Source organism: Mauremys reevesii, linkage group 3 (genome assembly GCF_016161935.1).
Source record: "Mauremys reevesii isolate NIE-2019 linkage group 3, ASM1616193v1, whole genome shotgun sequence".
NCBI classification, from domain to species: Eukaryota; Metazoa; Chordata; order Testudines; family Geoemydidae; genus Mauremys; species Mauremys reevesii.
Genome location: NC_052625.1, coordinates 164160 through 178210, shown reverse-complemented (window position 1 = coordinate 178210; position 14051 = coordinate 164160). Strand labels below are relative to the sequence as shown.

At 58.8% G+C, this 14051-nt stretch overlaps 1 long non-coding RNA gene across 4 annotated transcripts in view; it reads left to right on the top strand.

Annotated features, from left to right (window-relative positions):
- Positions 1-13067, top strand: part of LOC120402083 — a 35887-nt gene extending 22820 nt beyond the window's left edge. For all 4 annotated transcript variants that reach the window (XR_005596962.1, XR_005596960.1, XR_005596959.1 and 1 more), the window contains one exon: positions 12878-13067. This is a non-coding gene — a long non-coding RNA (uncharacterized LOC120402083). The remainder of the gene's footprint in view (positions 1-12877) is intronic.
- The last annotated feature ends 984 nt before the right edge of the window (positions 13068-14051 follow it).

Below are 14051 nucleotides of genomic sequence, written 5' to 3'. Positions count from 1 at the left end.
AGAAATACGCTGTGCATTACCCTGCGTGGCCACATGGTGTCACTGTTCCTCTGAGAGAAATGCTCTGTGCATTACCCTGCGTGACCACATGGTGTCACTGTTGCTCCATGCAGGATCTGGTCTGTGCATTACCCTGCGTGGCCACACGGTGTCGCTGTTCCGTTGAGAGAAATACACTGTTCATTACCCAGCGTGGCTCCATGGTGTCACTGTAGCTGCACGCATGAACTGTTCTGTGCATTACCCTGTGTGGCCACATGGTGTCACTGTTCCTCTGAGAGAAATTCTCTGTGCATTACCCTGCGTGGCCACATGGTGTCACTGTAGCTGTATGCATGAACTGTTCTGTGCATTACACTGCGTGGCCACATGGTGTCAGTGTTCCTCTGAGATAAATACTCTGTGCATTACCCTGCGTTGCCACATGGTGTCACTGTTGCTCCATGCAGGATCTGTTTTGTGCATTAACCTGCGTGGTCATACGGTGTCACTGTAGCTGAACGGAGGAACTGTTCTGTGCATTACCCTGCATCGCCACATGGTGTCACTGTTCCTCTGAGAGAAATACTCTGTGCATTACCCTGCGTGGCCACATGGTGTCACTGTTGCTCCATGCAGGAACTGTTCTGTGCATTACCCTGCGTGGCCACACGGTGTCACTGTTCCTCTGAGAGAAATGCTCTGTGCATTACCCTGTGTGGCCACATGGTGTCACTGTAGCTGCACGCAGGAACTGCTCTGTGCATGACTCTGTGTGGCCACATGGTGTCACTGTAGCTTCATTCAGGAACTGTTCTGTGCATTACTCTGCGTGGCCACATGGTGGCACTGTTCCTCTGAGAGAAATGCTCTGTGCATTACCCTGCGTGGCCACATGGTGTCACTGTAGCTGCACGCATGATCTCTTCTGTGCATTACCCTGCGTGGCCACATGGTGTCACTGTTGCTCCATGCAGGATCTGTTCTGTGCGTTACCCTGCATGGCCCCATGGTGTCACTGTAGCTGCACACATGAACTGTTCTCTGCTTTACCATGCATGGCCACATGGTGTGTCTGTTCCTCTGAGAGAGACGCTCTGTGCATTACCATGCATGGCCACATGGTGTCACTGTTCCTCTGAGAGAAATGCTCTGTGCATTACCCTGTGTGGCTACACGGTGTCACTGTGGCTCCATGCAGGAACTGTTCTGTGCATTACTCTGGGTGGCCACATGGTGTCACTGTTCCTCTGAGAGAAATGGTCTGTGCATTACCCTGCGTGGCCACACAGTGTCACTGTAGCTCAATGCAGGAAATGCTCTGTGCATTATCCGGCGTGGCCATACGGTGTCACTGTTTGTCTGATCGAAATGGTCTGTGCATTACCGTTCGTGGCCACACGGTGTCACTGCAGCCGTCACTGGGGCTTAGGTGGTTTCAGGGGCCCTCCCATCCCTGTTTCCAGAATGTAGGCATCCCGATGGGGCTTAGGGGGTTTGGAGGGGCCCCCCAGCACTCTCTCCCCTGCTGCAAGTGTCCCGGGGGGCTTTAGGGGGTTCCGGAGGGGCCCCAGGCCTCTCTCCAGGCTGTAGGGGTCCCAGGGATCTTAGGGGTTTCTAGGAGCCCCCCCCAGCCCTCTCTCCAGTCTCTTGGGGTCCCAGGGGGGGGTTAGGCAGTTTGGGGGGCCCCCAGCCCTCTCAACAAGCTGTAGGGGTCCTAGGGGTATTATGGGGTTCTGGGGGGGCCTCCAGCCCGCTCTCTAGGCTGTAGGTGTCCTGGGGGTGCTTAGGGGGTTCTGGGGGACTCCCCAGTCCTCTCTCCTGGCTGTAGGGGTCCCAGGGGGCTGAGGGGGTTCTGGGGGGGCTCCCAGCCCCCTCTCCAGGCTGTAGGGGTCCCGGGTGGTCCCCCAGCTCTCTCTCCAGGCTGTAGGGGGTCCAGGTGGGGCTTCGGGCATCGGGGGGGGGCAGCGCCCTCTCCAGGCTGTAGGGATCGGGGGGGCTTAGGGCATTCTGGGGGGGGCCCCCAGGCCTCTCTCCAGGCTGTAGGGGTCCCGGGGGGGGGGCTTAAGGGGTTTTGGGGGTCCCTCAAGCTCTGTCTCCAGGCTGTAGGTGTCCCAGGGGGGTTAGGTGGTTAGGGGGTTTGGTGGGGCCCCCTAGCCCTCTCTCCAGGCTGTAGGTTTTCCAGGGAGGCTTAGGGGGTTCGGTGGGGCCCCAGCCCTCTCTCCAGCCTGTAGGGGTCCCGGGGGGTATTAGGGGGTTCGTGGACCCCCCCAGCCCTCTCTCCAGGTTTCAGGGGTGTCCAGGAGGGATTTAGGGGGTTCGTGGGGGGCACAGATACCTCTCTCTAGGGTGTAGGGGTCCTGGGGAGGGCTTAGGGGGTTCGTGGGCGGCACAGATAACTACGTCTAGGCTGGAGGCATCCCTTGGGGTTTAGGGGGTTTCTGAGGTGTACAGATACCAGCCTCCAGGCTTTAGGGGTCTCAGGTGATCTTAGGGGATTCGTGGGGTGCAGAGATACCTACGCCAAGGCTGGATGGGTCCCGAGGGGATTAGTGGGTTTGGGGCTGGGCCCAGATACTTATATCCAGGCTGTAGACATTCCTGGGGGGATTAGGGGTTTAGTGGGGACACAGATACCTACATCCAGGATGCAGTGTTCCCTGGGGGTTTACGGGGTTTGTGGGGGGCACAGATACCTATGTCCATGGTGGTGTGGTCCCTGGGAGGCTTAGGGGGTTGTGGGTGGCAGAAATACCTTCGTCCAGGCTAGATGGGTCCCGCGGGGATTAGGGGTTTGTGGGAGGCAGAGATACCTATGTAAGCAGAGTCAGGATGAGCTCTACCCTGACATCTGGTGGTGAATTATGGCGAGTGTGGAAAATAATTTCAGGGGCTGATGGTGTTTGCATAGGCACAGCCCACGGCATCCTGGGATGGTTCCTTTGGCAGCTGTGGGATCCCCAGTTTCTTTGTTGTTAGGGCAGCAGAAGGGGAGTGTTGTCACCCTGACTGTGTGGATGAGGAACTGTGAAACTGCTTTGTGACAGGGAATCTCACCATCAATTGAGTGGCACTCGCTAGACAAGGGAGTGGGCTCCTTGGGTGAGCCAGAAATACCAATTGCACCTGTTTTTTCTCTCCGGTGTTGAATACCAGAGCTGATTTTGGATTCTCTTAAGAATCTAAGTTTTAGGTTCCTGAAGTGAAATCACTAAAGAGCTGAAGTTCCTAAAGAGCTGTTTTAAGTAGTGGGGGAGCCTGAAACTATATTGCAGAGTAGAACAGCTGGCAGAGTGGAGCAGTTTGTGGGACAGTTGGAGCAGATCACAGGATGGCTGGTGGAGCAGGGCAGCTGGCAGAGTGGAGCAGTTTGTGGGACAGTTGGAGCAGATCACAGGATGGCTGGTGGAGCAGGGCAGCTGGCAGAGTGGAGCAGTTTGTGGGACAGTTGGAGCAGATCACAGGATGGCTGGTGGAGCAGGGCAGCTGGCAGAGTGGAGCAGTTTGTGGGACAGTTGGAGCAGATCACAGGATGGCTGGTGGAGCAGGGCAGCTGGCAGAGTGGAGCAGTTTGTGGGACAGTTGGAGCAGATCACAGGATGGCTGGTGGAGCAGAGTAGCTGGCAGAGTGGAGCAGTTTGTGGGATGGGTGGAGCGGATCACAGGACGGCTGGTGGAGCAGGGCAGCTGGCAGAGCGGAGCAGTTTGTGGGACAGTTGGAGCAGATCACAGGGCGACTGGTGGAGCAGAGCAGCTGGCAGAGCGGAGCAGTTTGTGGGACGGCTGGAATGGATCGAGGGACGGCTGGTGGAGCAGAGCAGCCGGTGGAGCAGAGGTGAGCAGTTCGTGGGGAAGGCGGAAGCAGAATCCCAGGGAGAGGTAGGCCAGTCAGCCCTGGACCACGTAAGGTTCCCCTTTCTACCCAGGCTGGCAGCGGGGAAACACCTGCAGAGAGACTCTGGGGCTGTGGGACTGTGGTTGATTTTTGGGTTGCTGGACTCGGGATATTTGAGGCATTGGACTTTGGAGTCTTGGGGTGATTTGGGGGTTGCTGGACTCAAGAGCCCAGGGAAAAGGACTCGGCCTAGTTGAGGTGTTTTCCCAATTTAATGCTTTGTTGTTTATCTCATGTTATTAAACATTTTCTGCTACACCGAGACTCTGTGCTTGTGGGAGGGGAGCTATTGCCTCTTTGAGGCGCCCAGAGGGGTGTGTGTGTAAGATTTTCCAGGTCACTGAGTGGGAGCTTGAGCTGGTTTGCATTACGTTGTAAGGAAGGGACCCCTATGTATTGAACCCGGCCCTTGCTGCTCTCAGTTCAGCCTGGCAGAAGGGTTACAACTACATCCAGGCTGGAGGGTCCTAGGGGAGCTTGTGGGGTTTGGGGTGGCACAGATACCTACATCCCAGGCTGGCGGGGTCCCTGGGGGGCTTCGGGTGTTTGTGGGGGGCACTGATACCTACCGTCCAGGCTGGCGGCCTCCCAGGGTGCTTAGGGGGTTTGGGGGGTACGGATATCAATTTCCAGGCTGGAGGGATCCTGGGGGCCTTAGGGGGGTTGTGGGGGTCTCAGATACCTGCATCCTGGCTGTAGGGGTCCCGGGTGGGCTTATGGAGTTTGGGGGTGCACAGGTACCTCTGTCCAGGCTGTAGGGGTCCCAGAGCGGGGGCTTAGGGTTTCAGGAGGGGGCACAGATTCCTATCTCCGGGCATTAGACGTCCCTGGGGGGCTTAGAGGATTCGTGGGGGGCACAGATACCTACATCCAAGCTGTAGGGTTTCCTCTGGGGTTTAGGGTGTTGGTGGGGAGCACATATTCCTACGTCCAGGCTGCAGGGGTCCCTTGGGGGCTTAGGTGATTTGTGGGGGGCACCAATACCTACATCCAGTCTGTAGGGGCCCCTGGAGGGCTTATAATCTTTTTGGGGGGCACAGATAGCAACTTCTAGGGTTTAGGCAACCCTGGGGAACTTTGGGAGTTCGTGGAGGGCAGGGGCGGCTCTAGGAATTTGGTCGCCCCAAGCAGTCATGCCTGCTGGAGGTGCACCAGAGCTGCGGGACCAGAGGACCTCCCACATGACTGCGTAGGGTCCGCTGGTCCCCTGGCTCTAGTGGACCTCCCGCAGCTGGTGCGGTGGCTCCAGTTCAGTATCCACAGGCATGACTGCGGAAGGTCCGCTGGGCCCGCCTGCCGCCCTCCAGGGAAAATGCCACCCCACGCGTGCGCTTGGCGCGCTGGGGTCTGGAGCCGGCCCTGATAGGGGGCAGAAATACCTATGTCCAGGCTGTAGGGTTCCCTTTGGGCCTTTGGGGGTTCGTTGGGAGCACATATTCCTATGTCCAGGCTGTAGGGGTCCCCGGGGGCTTCGGGGGTTTGTGGGGGCACAGATACATGAGTCCAGGCTGGAGGGCTCTTGGGAGCCTTAGGGTATTTGTGGGGGGCACAGATACCTACGTCAAGGCTCTGGGGTCCTGGGGTGGGGCTTAGGGGCTCGTGGGGGGCACATATACCTACATACAAACTGTAGGGATCCCTTGGGGGGAGTCCTAGGGGGTCCGTTAGGAGCACATATTCCTACGTCTAGGTTGTAGGGGTCGCAGGGGCTCTTAGGGGGTTCATGGGGGGCACAGATACCTACGTCCAAGCTGTAGGGGAAGCTGGGGGTCTTACAGGGGTAGTGCAGGCACAGATACCTACGTACAGAGAAGAGGGGTCCCAGGGGGCTTTGGGGGTTTATGTGGGGGACAGATAGCGTCATCCAGGCTGTAGAGATCCTTGGGAGGCTTACGGGGTTTGTGTGGGGGCACAGATACCTACGTCCAGGCTGGAGGGATCCCCGGAAGGATTAGGGAGTTTCTGGGGGGCAGAGATATCTACGTCCAGGCTGTAGGGTTCCCTTGGTTTCTTAGGAGGTCGTGGGGGGCACAGATACCTACGTACAGTGGGGAGCCGGAGACGGTTCGCTGGAACAGGTTGCTAAATTTGAAGTGGGTTTAGAACCTGTTGTTAGGGTTACCATACAGCGAGCAGCTGGGGGTGCTGCTGGGAGACAGGACCCCTGGCTCTGTGCCGCTAGAGCCTCCTTTTCCTGAGCGCTCCCTTCCCCCGGTTTGCCTGGCAGCCCCCCAAGCCTCGTCACCCCCGGATTCCTGCCCTCCGAGTCTCCTGTTACCTTGGGCTCTGGCCGGCTGATTGAATCAGACTGCAGCTCTCAGCCTGCGGGAGCCCAAGGTAAGACGGGGCTGGGGGGGGGGGGAGGAATTGGGGGGTGACGAGGCGGGGGGGGAGGGGGATGGGATCCCAGGGGGAGGGGGGAGTAATTAATAGCAGCTGTTCCCTAGCAAAACCCTCCCCGCTACGTTTCCTTTCCAGTGTTGCCTCCTTGGCTCCAGTCTGTCGATCTGTGTTTAAAGCCGATAGGATCGATCCGGGTCCATCTCTCTCTCGGGCACTGGTGGGTTTTGCAGAGTTCTGCGCACGGCCCCAGTCTCCAGCTGTTCAATCCTTCACCGGGGCGGGGGTCCCAGCCCGAGCCCCCAGCCCCAGCTGCGGGGAGGGGCGCAGGGCGGGAGGACGCAGGGGCTTGTGGGAGTGGCAGTGCGCCCCGGCCTACAACTCCCATCAGCCCCCGCGGACCCAGCGGGCGGTGCTTTGGGCGCGACGGGCTGCGCTCGCAGGGCGGGGCCTGGAACGGAAGTGACGTCAGCGGTCTGGAGACCGCCCGTGGTAACCGGGGGACGCTGCGGCGCCGGGACGTGGGGTCCCCCCTGCGACCCTGCCCCTCCCGCGGAGTGTTTGGGACCGGCCCCGCTGCCCCCACGTGCTTCCACAGCCCCCCCGGCACCACCAGCCACAGCCCCCCCCCGGCGCATCTTCCCTCCCCCCCGGCACCCCCAGCGCCTTTCCTCCCCCCGTGCCCAGCCTCAGCCCCCTCTCCCCCTCCCCCGGCACCTCCAGTCACAGCCCCCTTGGGGCATCTTTCTTCCCCACGGGCTCCCACAGCCCCCGCCTCCCCCAGCGCCCCTCACCCAGCCACAGCCCCCGGCGCCTGTTTCCTCCCCACGGGCTCCACAGCGCCTCTTTCCTCCCCGGCACCCCCAGCGCCTCTCCTCGCGTAGCCACAGCCCCCTCCCCACCCCCTCCCCCGGCACCCCATAACCTTCCAGCCACAGCCCCCATCTCCACCGCTTCCCTCACCTAGCCGCAGCCCCGGCTTGTCTTTCCTTCCCCCACGGGCTCCACAGCCCCTTCCCACCCCAGCACGACTCTCCTCCCCTCGCCTAGCCACAGCCTCCCCAGCTTCCCTCACCCAGCCACAGCTCCCCACCCTTCTAGTGCACCTTTCCTCCCCCGGCTCCCAGAGCCCCTGCGACCTTCTCCAACCCCATGCCTCCCCAAGCCCCCGCACTGCAGTGAGCTTCCCCCGCACCACATGGGCCACCCTTTCCCACACACCTTCAGTGTGCCACAAGCTTCCCTCCCCGACGGGCCCCACGGTGCCCCGGCACCCCATCACCCCAGCGCGTCTTTCCTCCCCAGCGCACCTTTCCTCCCCAGCCACAGCCCCCATCTCCACCGCTTCCTCACCCAGCCCCAGCCCCCAGCGTGTCTTTCCTCCCCCGGGCTCCCACAGCCCCCGCCACCCGCAGCGCCTCCCCGCCTAACCACAGCCCCCATCCCCACAGCTTCTCTCACCCAGCCACGCCCCACCCTCCCAGCGTGCCTTTCCTCCCCTCCCAGGCTCGCACAGCCCCCGCCCAGCCACAGCCCCTGCAACCTTCTCCAACCCCCCATGCCTCCCCCCATGCCCCAGCACTGCGGTGAGCTTCCCCAGCTCCTCATGGGCCACCCCTTTCCCCACACACCTGCAGGGTGCCGCAAGCTGCCCGCCCCACGGTGCCCCGGCACCCCATCACCCCAGCGCGTCTTTCCTCCCCCAGCGCACCTTTCCTCCCCAGCCACAGCCCCCATCTCCACCTTCCCTCACCCAGCCCCAGCCCCAGCGTGTCTTTCCTCCCCTGGGCTCCCACAGCCCCCGCCACCCGCAGCGCCTTTCCTCCCCTGCCTAACCACAGCCCCCCCCATCCCCACAGCTTCTCTCACCCAGCCACGCCCCCCACCCTCCCAGCGTGCCTTTCCTCCCCCCCTCCCAGGCTCGCACAGCCCCCCGCCCAGCCACAGCCCCTGCAACCTTCCCCAACCCCCATGCCCCGCCCCATGCCCCGCACTGCTGTGAGCTTCCCCAGCTCCTCATGGGCCACCCTTCCCACACACCTGCAGTGTGCCGCAAGCTTCCCTCCCCCATGGTGCCCCAGCACACTTTGAATTTCCCAAGCCCCTTGGTGCCCCCAGCCCCCTGCATCCCTAGTGCGCCACGACCTTCCCCACCCCAACCTCCCCAGCTCCCGTGACATTCTCTAACCCCCTCAGCCCCCACAACCTTCCTCTTCCCTCCCGCACCCCCAGCCCGCCCTGACTTTCCTCATCCCCGCTTTAACCCCCAATCCGCCCCAACCTTCCCCAACCTGCTTCCCGGTCCCCAACCCACCCACCGCCCCTATGCCTGCAGCCGTCTCCAATCTGAACACCCGTTCCTCTAGCCGAAACCAGCCCGCTCCATCTATCCCCCCATCCGTTGGGCCCCTCAGTCCTTTCTTCTCCCTCCAACACTTCCTAGGCCATCCCAACCTGCACCCCATCCCTACTTTACCCCATACATGCCTTCTCCCATAGCCCCCTTCCGCCCCCTCTCTCCCTCCCTCCCCAACACCCCCGAGCCTGCAACAACTTTCCCCAACCTACACGCCTGTATCCCCCAGTTCATTCCTCCATTCAAGGGACTCCTCAGACCCCATCTCTCTCCAACATCCTCCCAGCTCACCCACAACCTGCGCCTCCATCCATGCCTCCTCCTGTAGGGACTGCTCAGCGCCCCTTCCTCCCCAACAGCCCCCCCAGTTCATTCCCCCATCCATTGGGCCCCTCAGTCCCCTTTTTTCCTCCCTCCCACCGCAACCTGCATCCCACTCTGTCCCTAGACCTGTGGGACGCCTAGTGCCCTTTTCTCCTTTGTCCAACATTCCCCAACCTGCACCCCCATTCCTCCCTCCACCCATGGGGCCCCTCAGCCCTTCTCTCTCCTTTCTGCCCAACACGCACCCTTCATAGCACACGGGCAGGCGAGCTAGGGGACGAAACCCGTGGGGAGCAGTGGATTGTAGAGTGGAGCGGTGACTGATAGTGTGGGCTCAGTCTCTGTTCCTCCACTGGGGCGGCTGGAGATGGGATGGGAGAGGGAGGCAGGGATGAGGGTGTTAATAGAGCTCTGTGTAGTGATAGTTCCTGCTTGTCTTTATTAGTTTGCAGAGGAATTGTCCAGGAGCTGGAGCCGGAGGAGAAACTGGAAGAAGTGAACCTGAGCAGCCTTGATATCCTTGTAAGCAGAGATGAAGAGTCCTCAGCTTTCTGCCTTCTCCATGACTGGCTGTGAGTGAACAATTATGGCCTCTATCCCTCATCTGTACCACTCAAGTTTTCTTCAGAGGCCGTGAGCCTCCTTGTTGGCCATGGGGCTCTGTGGGATTACGACCAAGGGAAGGGACAACAGTCTCCTCTGCTCAGTGACTGTCTTGGATGCAGGTGCAACAGGCTGCTTAACATATAAACGTAAGAATGGCCAGACTGGGTCAGATCAAAGGTCTATCTAGCCTAGTATGCTGTCTACCGACAGTGGCTAATGTCAGGTGCCCCAGAAGGAATGAACAGAACAGGGAATTACCAAGTGATCCATCCACTGTCACCCATTTCCAGCTCCTGGCAAACAGAGGCCAGGGACACGATCCCTGCTCATCCTGACTCATAGCCGTTGATGGACTCATCCTCCATAAATTGACAGTAACTCTCCACTTAACATCCTCTCGCTTAACATTGTTTCAATCTTAGGTCCCTGGTCAATTACAGAACATACTGTATTTAAAGTTGTGCAATGCTTCGCTATAACGGCGTTTGGCTGCCTGCTTTGTCCACAGTCGGCAGCCCCCCATCAGCTCTCCTATGCCCCCCCACCCCAGCACTTCCCGCCCGCCAGCAGACCCCGCGGATCAGTGCCTTCCCCCATGGCCTCCTGCCTGTGGCAATCAGCTGGCTTGTAGCGTCCTGGGACGGGGAGTGAAGACTCGTTGTGCAGGCTCCCCCTCCCGCTCTTGCTTCCAAATGCTGCAAGCCAGCTGATGGCTGCGGACAGGAGCGAGGACCCGGTGTGAAGTAAAGGGGAAGGAGGGGGGAAGAAGAGGCAGGTTAAGGGTGGGGGCTTGGGGGAAGAGGCGGCCGAGGGTTGAGGCCCCCGACCCTGGTGCTTGCAGAGAGGGGAAGCTGCCACTGCTCCTGTGCAACGTGCTTCTGCTAGCCTACAGCACCTTCAGCCTCCTTGCCTGCCTCATTGTCGCCAGTGTCAGTGGGCTGTGCCCGTGTGGGGTAAGGCGGGGGCACCCCCCAACTATAGTACTGTCCTGTATGGCAAAAAATAATTCCCTGTAGCGTAACCCCCCATTTACATTCATTCTTATGGGGAAATTGGACTTGCTTAACATCGTTTCACTTAAAGTCGCATTTTTCAAGAACATAACGAGAACGTTAAGTGAGGAGTTACTGTACCTAGTTCTTACTTGGACCCCATTATAGTCTTGGCTTTCACAGCATTCTCTGGCCAGGAGCTCCAAAGGCTGAGTGTGCGTTGCGTGCTTTTTAATTGTATCTATAAAGGTGTAATGGGAGATGGGAGAAGAAGAACCTACACAACACTGCAGATTCTGATGATAAGTTCTGTTTTTCCCTCTTGTGTTGTGCTTAGTACCACGGAGAAAGAAGTGAAGGGTAAGAGCCCACCCCAACTGTGAGATGGAAGGTGCCCAAGAGCCGTGAGACAGTGAGCGTTGTTGATTCCAGGCTATGCAGATGCCATGAAGCTGGGAGTGGAGCAGCCGTCACCATCAGTGAGATAAGTGTCTGGTTTCGTGAGGACTCTTGTAACGGTCCACCTGCCTCCAGGCCAGGACTTGTCGTTAGCTGGGGCTGAGTTTGTAGGAAAAGGTTCCTGAATAGCTGTAGTTACGAGGGAGACAAGGTCCCCATTTTCAGGGGCTGGTCATTTCTCTGTCCACAAGCAGTGTGTTCTCTGCAGCAGAAGGTTGGATCCAGGGGGATGACTCCAGCTGGTGAGTTTCTTGACTTCCTCCCACGTTTTTCTCTCTCTCTCTCTCTCTCTCTCTCCTCTAATGTGTTGGCCAACACACTCTCTGTCTGTCTCTGTCCTTGCCTCTCCTTGTCCTGTCTCCTTTCGTAGGACATGGATAGGTGTGGTAGCTGTGCGTCCCCACAGGCTAGGTTTTGGGAGCGGTGAACAAGTAGGAGGGGACCAAAATCACACAGGGTGGTGGGCACTAGAGTGCAGCGGTGACTGTGGGTGTTGACGGAGACTCTGCTCTAGTGGGGCTGATGTGGATGGCGTGGGACAGGGAGGTAGGGATGAGGGCAAGATTTCATGCACCAGTTGAATTTTGTGTAGTGATGGCTTTTTCTTGGGTTACGTCCTGCGTTTGCAGAGGAATCATCCAGGAGCAGCAGCCGGAGGAGAAATTGGCGGAAGTGGACCTGAGCCACCTGGAAATCCTTCTAAGCAGACATGAACAGTCTTCAGCTTTCTGACTCCCACGTAACTGCCTGTGAGTAAGAGGTCAGGGCTTGTAATTCCTCTTCTGTACTCACTGCAGTTTTCTTCACACTCTGTTTGCTTCCTCATTGTCTATGGGGCTCTGTGTGATTAAGGCTTGAAGGGACCAGAGTCTCTGGATCTCTCCTGGCATCTGCAGTCTGGGACTGTGGTGGGCCCACTGTGCACCCCTGACTCTCGCCCCCCCCCCCCCTTTGCCTCTGCTTGCTGGAAGCAACAAGCTACAGAAAGCAATAAGTTACAAGCCAAATCATGCTTATCCCCACAGGTGTGGTGTGTGTGACCAGAGTGTGCTGTGCGGAGTGACTGTTTAAGGTGTCATTCCAAGGGTTGCTTTCTACTTGTAGTCCTAAAGGTCTGATGGTTTGAGGGTTCAGGGCAGAGCCTCACTGTGTGGGAGAGGCAAAAAGTAGAGCCTCCCCAACATTGCCCACTGAGAAGGTAACTTACTTGTTTTTCCCCTGGTGCTGGGTTTAGTACCAAGGGAAAAGAAGTCACGTGTCAGTGTCTACTGCCTTCATGTCATGGAAAGCGAGCGAGAGCGATGGGACCTCAAGAACTACTGATGCCAAGGAAAAGCTGTCCTACTGGGAGTGGAACAGTCACCACTCTCAATGGGATAAGTGTCTGTTTTGGTGATTGCTCTGCTCCCGGCCCACCTTGCTCCTGGTAGGGACGCTCCATTTGCTGGGGCTGTGTTTGTAAGAAAGTGTTTTTGACTAGCTGTGTTTATGAGGGAGACAAGGTCCCCATTTTCAGGGTCTGCTCAGTTCTATGGCCAGTAGCAGTGTGTCCTCTGCATCAGAAGGTGAGATCCAGGGGGATGACTCCAGGTGACGAGTTGCTTCCCTTCCTCCCATGTTTCTCTCTCTCTCTGTCTGTCTCTTCTCTAGTATGTTGGCCAACACTCTCTTTCTCTCTCTCTGTCTCTGTCCTTGCCTCTCCTTATCCCTTCTCCCTTCATAGCACACGGGCAGGCATGCTAGGTGTGCATCCCCACAGGCCAGGTCTTGGGAGCTATGAACAAGTAGGAGAGGATGAAAATCGTGCTGGACAGTGGGTGCGAGAGTGGAGCGGTGACTCAGTGTTTATTCGGTCTGTATTCACTGAGTGGATTTTACGCACCAATAGAGCTGTATGTAGTGATGTCTCATGCTTGGCTTTTGCAGCTGCGCTTCTAGAGGAATCATGGAGGAGCAGCAGCCGAAGGAGAAGGTGGCAGACGTGGACCTGAGCAGTTTGGACATTGTTCTAAGCAGAGATTAACAGTCCTCAGCTTTCTGCCTTGCACATAACTGGCTGTGAGTAAGTGATACTATATTCAAAGCACTGAACTCCTCACTTAAAGTCGCCCCGGTTAACGTTGTAACGTTGTTACATTGCTGATCAATTAGGGAACATGCTCGTTTAACATTGCGCAATGCTCCCTGTAGTGAGTCGGTGTGGCTCCCCTCCTGCCCAGCAGAGGGAGTGCCCTCGCAGACACCTAAGTGGGCGGAGCCACCACCACCTGTCCCCACCCCCTGGAGGTCAAGGGGCGGGACAGGAAGTAGAAAAGCTGGCTGCCAGAGCTCAGTCAGAGCCCGGCTGCCGCAGGGAGCAGACGTGCTGTCGGGAGCTCCTGACTGGGAACTCTCCAGGGCCCGAGGCAGCTGTCCCGATTGGCCGGAGCTTCCTCGCACCCGCTACGAAGAGGAACCACCGGAGCTTCCCTGGGCCCGGTACTGGGAGGAGCCGCCGGAACTCCCCCATGCCCACTACGAAGAGGAGCTGTCGTAGCCTCCCCGTCCCTGCTGTTACCCAGAGGAGCTGCCCGAGCACGCCTGGCCGGACTTCCCCGAGGAGCTGCCGGACCTGCCACCAAGCCCTGGCCTTGAGGAGCCTATGCTGATTGACTGGCCTGGACCCGGTGCCCTGGATGAGGTAAGCCCTGAGGGGGAAAGTGGAAGTAGCCCGGGGGTAGCCGACCCTTGTCAGGCTGCAGACGCAGAGGTCCCGATGTCAGTGTGTTGCGGTCAGGACCCCACTGACCAGCAGCGGTGACAGCTGCTGCTAGGGCCCCGGGCTAGGACACAGTGGAGTGGGTGGGCCTGTGTCCCCCCTGCCACCCCCCTCACCCAATGCTCTGGTCTAGGGACCTGGGCCTATATGACTACCGTTTATTTGCTGCTGAGCTCCTTGTGCTGGTTGCTGCTGAGCCCCTGCACCCGAGGGCCTGAGCTCCTTGTGCTGGTTGCTGCTGAGCCCCTGCAACCGAGGGCCTGAGCTTCCTAGCCCTGTTTACTGTTGTTCAGCCGGTTCCACAGAAGACGTGGAGTGAGTCGGCGTGGCTCCCCTCCTGCC